General features: G+C 40.0%; 1 protein-coding gene across 1 annotated transcript in view; it reads left to right on the top strand.

The window, feature by feature from the left end:
• Positions 1–13,079, top strand: part of NAV2 (neuron navigator 2) — a 783,367-nt gene that overhangs the window by 12,950 nt on the left and 757,338 nt on the right. The gene's annotated exons all lie outside the window — the stretch shown is intronic.

Raw genomic sequence — 13,079 nt, 5'->3', positions numbered from 1 at the left:
TGCAGCAAGAAGGATTCTGTATTCAATGTACTTTTGCTGAGTCTGCTAAGGAGCAGAAGTTCATTTTTCTCTGATCATAAAACAAACTTGGGTTGCATCTTTTTTGGAAGCAAGATTGAAATGCTGCCTTTTGGGGGGAGGAACTCTCCCCAGAGACTACCTCTATGCTTTTTAAAGCACCATGTTGACTATCAGCTGAAGCTGACAAGATTCTTGCCTTGCTATTTTCAGAGTCCCATTTTGAAGTGGAAATAACAATCAATAGACACTGAAAGAAAATCCCTATTATCGACTTAATTTCTAAGAGGCCTTTAATATATTTTAAACCTCCTGTATACAAGGTTTTGCACTATATGGGAGAAACATTTGGTGTCCTTGACAGAACTGAATTGTTGAGCTGGTTTACTAGTTTTAATATTCAGTTTTGACTGAAACTCTGATAACTACAGAAGCCTTCCATCTCCCATCTGCTCTTGGCTCTGGGTGTTCAGTGCACATGTAAAATAGGGCCTCTGAAAGTATAATATAACCCCAAGTGAGGCTCAGTGGCAGCTGGGATAACATCAATTGGTCATGCTTAGCTGACATTCATTTTAACTTGAACTCGAGCCGTCATGGAGATTATTAAATTTATAATGATACATGTAAGATCCATTTTAATGACTCTTCACGCTTGGGCGATCTCTCTCTTACTTATATTTGCAAAACAACACTTAATAGAGTATTACGTTTCCTTTCCAGCCATTTTTTTTTTTTTTTGGAGAAAGGAACAGGATGTGGATAGAAAAGTTTGGTGAATCAGATTTATCCTTATGAGGAAAAATACTTTGGACTCCAACCCTTTTGCTAAGCATGGGCTACCTTGCTGACTCTCTGGGAAACATTGATTGGAAACTGTTGTGTATCTGCTGTCTGCTCTCTAACATTAATAATTAATGGTTGGGACAGATTTGTTCACTTGCAGTAAATTGCACACTTGCATAAAAAATAAGAAAGAAATGACATTAAATTAGCAAGCACTATTTTTTCCCTTGTAAGAAAATAAGCTGGTGCTAGAAGACTTGTGAAGATTTAACATGGATGGATTGAAAGTAAACATTGCACATTTTCTGTTCTATAATGTATGTTACCTGTATAATATTAGAACAGAATTAAAAACATGGTCTCTTGAATACATTAACTTGCTTTTTTCATAACCATATTTTGTGGGCATTGGATTTAATTAGCTTGACATCTAACTTAATCTCACCTAGCTAGCCAGTTGTAGACTGGCCTCTAGAAAGCTGTAGAAAATTGGGGTCTGCTCATGTCTCCCCCAAGTCATGGTGATAACACTGATTTATTAGTTCTTGGAAAGAACTAAAATAGGATTGACATTAATCATGTTCAGAGTGATACTGGATTGATCTACCTGATTTTTAATGGCTTTTATGTGAATTACATGGCTATATCCAGTATAACATTTAATTTTGATGTTAAAAAAAAGCTTTAAGAATGACATAACAGATCTCTTGAAATCCAATAAATATGTCCACATTAAGAAAGAAAATATTGTTATCCATAGATGGTATCATTATAACAAATGTACTGCATATGAAACACTGGTAGCTTTTAATAATTTTGGGGAGCTTTTGGAGCCTGTAAACATTGTTTCTTTCTGAGAAGCTTGAAGGAAGTCACCTTAAACTCTATTAAAATTGCTGTAGGGGTGTATAGTATTGCTTACTTCCGTAAGACTCTATTTAATTTGTGTAGATAAGAGAAGTACATTTTCTGTTTCGTAGCATTATTGATTTCTCTCAAACTGATTTCTTTCCTTCTTAACTTTATCATTCAGGTTAATAATAATAATAATATTAATAATAATAATAATAAATGGTCATTGACTAATGTACAGTTTTAGAGGAAGCTCTAGAGGGGCTTATGATTGGGACTGATGGCGACTCTGTCAACGCCTTGGTTGATTACTGGAACAACGACATTACCAAGGCTATAGACAGTATCGTTTCTGAGCGTCCTTTCCGACCCGCTTCGAATAAAAAATCTTGGTATACAGAAGATCTTCGATGGATGAAGCGGGCCGTGCAATGACTAGAGCGCTGCTGGTGGAAACATCAGCGCTTATCCGACAAGACACTCCTTGAGAACTTATTGAAGTCTTATGGAGTGGTGATAGGTGCAGCAAAGAATTCCTCCTATGCTGCACATATCGCGTCTGCAGAGTCCCGTCCAGCAGAGCTGTTCAGGGTGGTTAGAGAACTGACCCAACCGCCTCCCTCCCTGAACCCTTTGTTGCAAATAACTAAAGCCTGCTGTGACGCTTTTAATGACTTCTTTGCAGACAAAATCTCTCGGATAAGGGCTGATCTTGATGCCAGCATTATCACAGAAACAGTAAGAGAAGTGTTCAGAGAATCTGTGGACCATGTTAGACTGGATCACCTTGAGTTTGTAAGTACTGATGAAGTGGACAAGCTCCTTGGAAGTGTAAGGAAGACGACATGTGTTCTCAATCCCTGCCCATCGTGGCTGACTCTCCAGGGAGGGAATGTTATGATTACATTATTGCAATCTATAATCAATGCATCCTTTAAAGAGGGCAAATTTCCATCGCAGTTAAAATTGGCAGTGGTTAAACTGATCTTAAAAAAGCCCTCCCTAGATCCCCTGGAGAGAAATAACTATAGACTGTTCTCCCTATTACCATTTTTGGACAAGGTGATCAAGAGAACTGTGGCCTTCCAACAACAGGCTGTCTTGGATGAAACCGATTATCTGGACCCATTTCAAACTGGCTTCAGGGCAGGATATGGAGTGGAGACAGCCATGGTCACCTTAATCGATGATCTCCGTCTGGGCACAGACAGGGGAAGTGTAACCCTGTTAGTGCTCTTGGACATCACAGTGGCTTTCGATACCATCAACCATGGTATCTTTCTGGAACACTTGAGGGAGTTGGGTATAGGGGGCACTGCGCTTCAGTGGCTCTGATCCTACCTCTCGATGGTGAGGCTGGGGGACAGTTGCTTTTCTAGGAAAGAGCTTACATCTGGCATCCCTCAAGGTGCCGTTCTATCTACCATGCTATTTAACATTTACATGAAACCTCTGGGAGAGATCATCCAAAGAATGGGGCTCGGGGTTATCAGAACGCTGATGACACCCAAATATGTTTCTCTATGTCTCCAACGGCTATAGTGACTAAGGATGGCATCTCCCCTCTGAATCCCTGTCTCGAATCAGTAATGGGCTGGATGAGGAAAAACAAACTCAGTCTGAATCCAGGGAAAACAGAGGTACTTGCCATAGGCTCCTTAGGTTTGGGTAAGGAAATTTGTCGACCACTCCTAGATGGGGTTACACTTCCCCTGAAGGATGAAGTTCGCAGTTTGGGAGTACTTCTGGATCCGTCTCTACGTTTGTCATCTCAAGTGGATGTGACGGCCAGAAGTGCCTGGTATCAACTTTGGTTGATACGCCAACTGTGACCCTACCTCAACCGAAAGGACCTTGAAGCTGTAGTACATGCTCTGGTAATCTCTCGTCTTTATTTCTGTAATGCGCTCTGCATGGGGCTACCCTTGTTCCAAGTCTGGAAGCTTCAACTAGTGCAAAATGTGGCAGCCAGGTTGGTCACTAGCTCTTTGAGACTTGACCATATAACACCTATCTTGAAAGATCTACATTGGCTCCCGGTTAGCTTCCGGGCACAGTACAAGGTTTTGGTTATCATCTTTAAAGCCCTTCATGGCTTGGGCCCAGGTTACTTACGGGAACGCATCTCCCTATACAATCCGCCCCACACTCTTAGAACAAGTGGGAAGAACTTGTTAGAGATATCAGCATCCAGACAAGTTTCCACTTCCCAAAAAGCATTCAGTATTAGCTGCCCCTAGACTATGGAACGGACCCCCAGAGGAGATTCACCTTGTCACATCTTTGGAAATTTTCAAGAAGGCAGTAAAGACAGAGCTCTTTCGCCGCGCATACCCTCTTGACCTCCTATGAAGACCATCAGAATGGAGTGAGAGCATCTGACCCCACAATTGACTGAGGATGTTTGATGTCTTACACTTGATGTTTTATGTTTTAGCTGTGGTTTTTAATTGCGTGGTAACTAATGTTGGAATACTGTAACTGTTTTTTAACTCTGTTGTGATCCCGCCTCGATCCATTGGGAGAGGCGAGAAGATAAAAAGCTATTATTATTTTTATTTGTTGACACTGGCTTTCTGACTAGCTAGTTTGTCTCTCAAGTGAACAAGCTTTTAAAAATTGTGGTTAGGAATACAGTGCATTAAAATGGGTGAAGTGTAGCCCAGTTAAGTCATTATTGTTCCGTATGGTTAAATGTGCCCAACATGCACATTGAGTGCAAACTTCTCTGTTGCATATTATGCCTGAACAGGCTCAGGGATTTTAAGTCTCTTCTAAATTAAATGTTACCTAACATGGAGAGACTGAGTTAGCAATTATGAAGCATATATACTACTGGCCCTCTGTGAATAGAAAACTGTTGTTATGAGTCATTCTAATATTCCGCTATTAGACTGTTGTAGCATGAGTGTAATTTAAATATGTTGAAATAATGGGCTTTCCTTATGGTTTGTGCAAATCAACATGACATGAAATCTGGCAGTTCAAGATCTTGTCCCATTCAGAAAAGTGTGTAAAGATTTGACCCAAATGGAATTCTGACAGTTTAATAGTGCCCTTTCGTAGTAATTATGCGACTCATAGGAGGAGCTCAGCTTTTATATTTGAGATCTCTCTCTTTCTTCTTTTCAAGGCTCAGACTTTACCATCTTGCTGTAAAGTTAATAAGCGCCTTGTATATATTTAAAGCATGCTTTCATGTGTAGAGGTGAAACCTTAGCACTCAGATTTTTATGAGTAATATGCTTTTGCCTCTCACTAGTACAGTACTGGGAACAGAACTCATTAATCCCAAATTATTTCTTTTTTTCCCCACAAGCCAACAGTCAGAAAATAGTTTATGGATAATCATTAGTATTTTGGTTATATCATGTATTTAGAACCATATGGGAGAAATTTTAAAAATGATCACTTCATTCTGTACTATTACCAGGTGTGTTTTTACCTTGTGATTTCTCATTTTCTTCCGTTTCTTTTATTTAGTAGGAAATGCTACACTATTTTTGGTGTGGTTGATGGACATCTTGTTTCCCAAGTTCACTCTCATGCTCTTATCATAATCTTGTTTCAAAAATATGGGGATGTGCCATAAAAAATACTCCACACAATGTCTCTCACATATACATTGTCAAGGTCATACGAGGGAACTGATTCTCTATTATTTCTGACACGCCATTGTAACCCAGGGTCACACACAGCTTGAGTATGGAAGATGGCTACCATGTTTTGAAATCACTGTCCAAAAAGGGAAATTGTTGATGATGCTATTTCTCACATTGCCGGAGCACTGTAACTATATTGAAGGCCTGCTTTTAGCTGGTTTCTGTCTGGGTGGAGGGGAATGCCCCCCTGAATTGTAGTATGGCAGTTTGCTCAGATGCATCTAAATCTTTTTCTCTGGACTTCACCCTTTGAGTTGGACACATTATTTGAGTGTAGAGGTTATTTTGCTGGATACTACTTGCCTGATACTGATTTCTACATGTATAATATATTGGTTGGTTCACTGAGATATCACATGACCATGTGGTGTTTGAAATAGAGACTACAGGACTTGATGGGCCTCAACATTACTTCCTTTTGACTATTTAGATTGTTCTTGGCAGATAGATCCCCAACTATAGTTTCTTGTGGGTTTTTTGGGCTATGTGGCCATATTCTAGAAGAGTTTATTCCTGATGTTTCACTAACATCTGTGGCTGGCATCTTCTCTGATGGTGGTGAAACATCAGAAATAAACTCTTCTAGAACATGGCCACATAGCCCGAAAAACCACAAGAAGCTATGGATGCCGGCCATGAAAGCTGAAAGCCTTTAATCCCCAACTATGCTGATGAAAATGGCTCATTGTCTTGTGGAGTGCTTCAGAGTTCCTTTTCAGCATATCAAAAAGCCACGTTTCTTTAACACAGTACTGAGCTGTGCTTGTGTTTGACATGCAGATGGTGATAGAGTTGGTTGGGAGGGGCACTGGAGGAACACTGGGAAATACTAATGGAAAATGTTTGTTTTACGCTCGTCTGATCATAGCACCATAATCTTGTCATCTACCCATCCCATCCCTGCTAGAAATTAGCACCATGTTATAAGATTTGACAGAACAGATGAGACTAGTGGTCCATCTGGTTTGGCGTCCTGCCTGTGGCAGTGATCAATATCAATGTTGGAGTGGTGGTGGAGTATACCTCACCCCTTCCCTTCTAACCACATATATTAATATGCCAAGTCAATCACACAGTGCTGAATATGTGAAAGGAATAATTTCATTTCTTCTATTACACCCTGGAGCATATGATGATTATTCTTATTTAGTTTGCATAGCTAAAAATAATAATGGTCATAACATTATCTGTTCATCAGATTTAGCACTGGTATATGATTTTGTAAGATTCTGCCTAAGGCCAAGAATTTGACTTGTAAGCTGTACATATAATGCACAGATTTCTGGATCTCCCCGGTGGTTTTCTTTTCTTCATCAAAGTGAATCCCAACAAATATGTGAAAGGTTTCAAATTAAAAATCTGAGGTGTTCTGCATTTACATGAGCTGCCTATGGTTTTTCTAATTTACATTTTCTTAGGACAGTTTCAGAAATAAGATTACAGTCAGGCCAACCTGAGCCTAAACACATTGCAAGAAACTGTCGTGCTTCTTTAAAGATTTTATTGGAATAATAATACTGTACTCCTAAATATTTGAAATCTCCTCCCATTATGCCTTTCTGTAATATGTGATAGTTATGGCTCCTGTATTCTTTGAATATACAGTGTTTTCTGATATGCACGATGATAACACAGTATCTGTACTAGCTAGCTATGACTAGCGTTTCATTTGATAAAACACTCTGCTTGATGGAGAAAAAAGAGAAATAACTTTACAGAGGTTGGAAGTGCTACCTTTTGGGACTGTAATTTCTAAAATGCCCCCTTTTGGGGGTTTATCAGATTCTCTACACACAGATGAAATTGTGAAAGATAGACACAATGAATGTTTTTTGAGGGGGAGGGGGTCTGTAGTCCCAAGTATTAACACTCCTAGACTCTGTAGCTTTCTGTCTTCAAGACATTGAGGTTCCACCAGGACAGTCACTTAATTTGAGCTGCTCTGTGTCTCTCTCTCTTATACCTAGACAATTATATAATTCAGTCATGGAATGCTCATTGTGTTTGCCTACTGCAATTTCATCTGTACATGGAGACGCTTGTGATTTCACCTTTCAGCTTTAGTACTGTGAAACATGTAGTGCTGCATCATAGAATATTACAAGCTTAAAGAGTAGTTAATTGGAGACTACTAAGGGTGCTGGTGTCCCTTATATAAAAGGATGCAAAAGGCAGATTCCGAAAACAAGGTCCATAGTCAGTCTGGTTACAAGCCAAAAGGTCAAACCAAGAGTGTAGTGGAGCAGTCCAAGAAGGTCAAAGATACATGCAAAGCATAATGGTCAGTCCAAAATTCAAAGATCCAAGCCGAGAAGTCAAACAGAGCATCAACAAACAAGGTGCTTTTGCCAGGGAAGTCAAATAGCCTCTGACAAAGGATCTGGTATCCTTCCCAGGCTTTTATCATCGTCTCTCATGAGTACAGCTGTTCCTTAGTTGTTTGGCATTTTGCATAAAGCCTCTGAGACTGCTGGATGTCCTCTGGCTGAAGGTAGGTATGTGAGTCTCCTCCTCCTCAATGCCCACAGTTCCAGAAAGCTCTTCTGCCTGAGGGCTGGGCTCCTGATTATCCTCCGAGACCACAGTCTCTGCTTGTGCGCTCAGGGCAGAGCAAGGGCCAGCCTCAGTCCTCTCCTGAGTCCTTAGCCAGTCAGGCCTTACAATTTTTAAAAATAATGACTAATAAAAGTTTATAAAAATATTTAATCAGGGTTTACTTGCAGTAGGGTAAGCTAGGAATTGCTCTGACTGAATATATTCAGTAACTAATCCTGATATGAATTAGTAAATTGTGTGGTTTATATAAATATAACTCAACTCCATTTGAGATGTAGTGTGGTGCAGTGTTATTAGGTGCTTACCTAAGGCACTAGAGGCAATAATTTCTTCCTTAATGCAACTAACAATCTTTTCCAATTTTATATATGAAAATTGGTTATTGTGTGGGTTTCCCATATAATTTTTAGGGTCATTATCATCTCAATATACAATATTTAGGTTTGAGCAATTTTAAAAATACCGTAATATAAGAGATTACAGTATTGGACTCATCAGAATGTATACATATAGAACATTGCAATCACTGACTTGAACATAGATTGTCAAATAACTGTTCCCTGATGCCTATGTGAAACTAGTGTTGCCATCTAACTGTTTTGATAATCTTACTGTGAGGTCAGGAAAAGTCACTGAATTGTTCAGGCACCCTGCCTAGCTCATCTTTTTAAAGGGCTTGTTGGAAGAAAGGGATGAAAGAAAATGATGCTCAAATTTATTGAGAATGGTGCTTATTTTTATTGATATTTTTCAATTTTTAAAGCTCTTTTGAAGAGATTCAACTTTATCTTAATTATGATTTTTCTTAATTAAGAATTAATTGCTGTAATGTATTTTTTTTCATATTCTGTAGTCTACTGCATCTGTATTGTTGAAAATTAGACCTTTCTGGATTCCTATACTGTTACTCTTTCTCTTAACATGTGAATGACCCTTCTATGAAATCAATGAGATTAAAGAAGATTAATTTTGACTTGATTGCTTCCTCAAGGAAATTTGCACTACAGTAATAATAATTATAATAATAATAAATACTATTAATGGTAATAAGTCTTACCTGGCTCTTCACATGGATCAAGGCGAGGAACAACAACAATTAACAGGTACACCACATCAGTTAAAACACATCAGTTAAAATACACATCAATGTAAAAAGACATGCATACAGGTAAAAGGACAAGATATAGAAGATTATCGCATATCGTTCTCAGAACGTTCCGAGATGGAATGTTCTGGGAATGGATATTACCGCATTGAGGAAAGTGGGATGTGATGGGAACGTGATGAGAACGCATTTTACTGCACAGCACATCCCTTTTTCTTGAGAACGTTCCCAGAACGTTTTGCTGTAGCGCATGTGTATTTTGTTTGGAGGACTGTAAGGAACTGGGAAGATTCGGTTTCTGCCCCTCCAAATGCCTCTGGAAGCAAGTGCCCACTACAAATACCTCAATCTGGGTATTTAGACCCGGCAGCCATTGCAGCTCTTTAAACCGGTTTGAAAGGAAGAGTCCTCTGCTGTCACTCCAGTTCCCCTTTTTTGCAGCTTGTCACCCTTTGCCACCTGTGTGTGTGCATGTATTGTGTGCCTTCAGGTTGTGAGCTTCCTTCCCTGCTTTAACTCTTTGTCTGGCTCTTTGTCTGGCTCTTTGCTATGGAATTCTGGGAGTTGTTTGCTTGCTTTTGTGTGGTGCTCCAAACAGAGGAGCTTTTGTGGGTTCCCTCCTGGAGGGAAGGAGAGGGTCCTGGGCATCCCTGGCATCCCTGCTTCCTGCAGGTTGACAGCACAGGAGCCCCGCTGGACACGACACCAGAGGCTCCTGCAGAAGCAGCCAGACCCTCTCCCTCTTACTGTCTGCCCTGGTCCCCTCCTTCCCTTCCTTCTCTCTTTTCCCTCTGTTTTGCCCTCCTCCTTCACTCTCTTGCTACTTATCCTTTCTTCTCTCTCCCTCTTTCCATTTTCTCCTTCCCTCTCTCTTTCTCTCTCTTTCCCTCCTTTCCTCTTCTCTCCCTTGTCCCACCTTCCCTCCCTTTTTCCTTCCTTCCTTCCCTCCCTCCTTCTTTCGCCTCCCCCCCCACACACTTTCCCTCACTGCTGTCGCTCGCCTGCCTGCCTCCCTGCCTGTCATTCTTTCAGCCAATCAGGAGACGGAGGAATGAGAGAACGGATTTGAGAATGGAAGAATACTGCACAGACCTCTTGTGGAACGTTCTGAGAACGTTACAGCTCACCGGGAACACACCTAATCCGTCCCCTCCCTGGAACACATGTGGAACACATTGGGAACGTTCTGGGAACCCGATGGGAACACATACGTGCGGTATTCTTAAATGCGTTCCGTTCCCATCGGGTTCCCAGAACGTTCTCAGAATGCAGTGCGTTGTTCTCCATAGTGTGTCTCTGTTATCTGCTGGGGTTTGATTCCAGGATATCCTGTAGATATCGAAATCTGTGGATGCTCAAGTCAGTTTTTCATCAGCTGCTCCTAGACTCTGGAACGACCTGCCGGACAAGATCCAACATATTACCACCTTGGAAACCTTTAAGAAGGCCATTAAGACTGATCTCTTCCGGCAGGCCTTTCCAGACTGGAACAGCCCTGCTGACCTGCTTCCCCCCCTCTGTCCCTTTCTCCCTTATCCTCCATCCCCATTTTTACCCTACCCCGGACTCCGCTTGGAATTTTTGATCTCATTTTAGTGTATGTATATTAATGCTTTTAACTTTCTTTGGTTTAATCCTTTTTTAGAGTTTTTATGTTTGGGGGAGGATTGGGGGTCTTGGAATTTTAATGCATCTCTTTTTAACTGTATGATTTTTACTGTTGTAATCTGCTTGGATTCCCTGAGATTAAGCGGAATATAAACAATGATGATGATGATGATGATGATGATGATGATGTCTCATTAAATACAATGGCATAGTAAAATGATGTCACCAAAATAAATTAGAAAATCAAGGTCTGCTATTTGGAATTTATATTTTTTTGGAATATTTTCAAGCTATGGATGTCTGAATCCATAAATAAAAAATTGGTGGATAAGGACAGCTGACTGTATACACATATTAAAACAAGCCACATTTAAAGTTCATTACTTAAAATTCACAATTTAAAAATCACCAGGATAAGCCTGGTCTTTAATGCTTTTTTGAATTCAGATAGTGTATTCAGCTATTGAATCTCATCTGGAGGTCATTCCAAAGTCTAGGGGTGGCTGAAGAAAAAGTCTTCTGGCTGACAGGTGCCAACCTAGTCCTTGCTGACAGGAGTAAATGTCCACCAGAGGACCTGTGCATACAGGGCAGATTATATGGGAGAAGGCGGGACAACTTTAGGACAACTCTATCTTTTCTGCAAGTCATGTTTGTGATTTAGACACTAAGGATCAATTCTTATTTATTTTATGTGGACCTGAGTATTCCACCCCATATTGCACCAGTCATGCCTCTGAACAGACACCAAGGGTGGCAGGTGAAGCAAGACATGAAACAGGACTAAATCTGAATTAGGTGATATATAGCATGTTGGTTTTGAAACAGAGAAAGTATCTTAGTTGTTTCAGGAAGCAGGAGAAGAAGGCAAGACATCACATAGCCACAACACTGTGGCAGGGGCATCATTCTAGTGGCCTGGTAACCAGAAGAGTTAGTATCCAAGGATAATTTTCATTCATTCATTCGCAATAAAATTGATATCATGAGATATTCTGGTTTTATTACATATTGATACATTATAAATACCAATTGATAATGGACATAGATGAAAGTGAATACAATGAATCATAACTTCTGAGTTGTGCATAACAGGTGTCTTAGAAGCTGTTTTCTTGAAACCTAGCACTGTAGCAGATATTGATGGATTACTACTGTAGAATTAATGCGTCATAAGAGCAAACCTCATCCTATTGATACAATGGTGCTTTATTCTAAAAGGCTTCTATGGATATATGCACATCTGAGAAACTATAACCTGGCCTAAACAATAGCTGGAATAATAGAACTGAAATGGCATTGTTTTGGAGCCTAGGTTTAATACCTGCATATTAAACTAGTCTTTTGTCAACTGAGGTCATGCTGATTGTAATAGCTATGAGCTATGATTTGTATGGCTTAGAACTGCATTTACCATTAGAACAGGGAGTATATTCAGCAAAAGAAAAAAAAGCTCTCAGAAATTTCAGAGAATAATAGGTTCTTGGAGTGTTTAACATTAAAAAAAAAAAGGAGGCACAGTGGGAAAAACCTAAGTGTTTCAAGCCTTTACTGTGCCGCAGATTCTTCTGAATAAACATGCTGAATAAACCTTCCTTGTGATAAAGTTGCCAGTTTCAGCTTTAATAAAGGGTGTGCATGCATTCAGAAAGCCATGAATTCTTACATTTCCAACATGAAGAATTAAACAGATGATATGCAAGGGTAGCTGTGATGGCCATTTAGCAAATTCAAACAAAAATCCACCAAACAAGCTCCACTGGCTTCTTCGTCTGGCAAAACGTTACAAACCAAACAGGAGAAAAATTGGAGATGTTAGTAAGATGCCTGCATTTTGTTGTTTCTGTCCTTAGTTAAGATGGTATGCAGAGGGTAAATCTTGCTTGCTGAAGAAGCTAGTGGAGCTTCGAAAACTTGCAACAAGTATATTGTACATTTCAATAAAGTTATCACTGTTTGGTGGATTTTTGTTTGAATGTACTAAATGGCCAACACATTTTCCTGAATTTTACTTGGGTAAGTTGTAATACTAATAATGCACCAATGGATACTGTTTAGTCATTCCTAAAAGTTCTTGGCTGTGAAAATCAGTGAGATGTAGGACATCATCACACCATCCCCTTTCACACTGCAGTCATGCAACCAAAAATAAAACAGCAACATACCAATTTTGGAGCGTCCACCACTGCACTTCTTTCATTTGCATGACCGTAGCTGCTGTCCCCATGGTGCTCCTTTCCTGTCCTCTCTGTTAACCCCACCCTCCCTCATTTATGCCCTACCCAGCATGCCTTTAGGTTTTAAAATCTCCCCTCAACTTTTTTTGTGCAACTCCGAAGCTCTGCAGCCTTCATTTAAGCTTTTTAAAATGATTTTTTTAAAATGTCAAGGTTTCAGAGCTCAGGAATTGTGTGGAAAACAGGAATAGCTAGGAGGAAGAAGAAAGGGGGGAAGCAGCCACATGACTGCCAATTGTGTAAGTGTCCTGGAAA

Source organism: Sceloporus undulatus, chromosome 1, assembly GCF_019175285.1.
Source record: "Sceloporus undulatus isolate JIND9_A2432 ecotype Alabama chromosome 1, SceUnd_v1.1, whole genome shotgun sequence".
Lineage (NCBI taxonomy): Eukaryota > Metazoa > Chordata > Lepidosauria > Squamata > Phrynosomatidae > Sceloporus > Sceloporus undulatus.
This window is presented reverse-complemented; position numbering and strand designations above follow the sequence as displayed.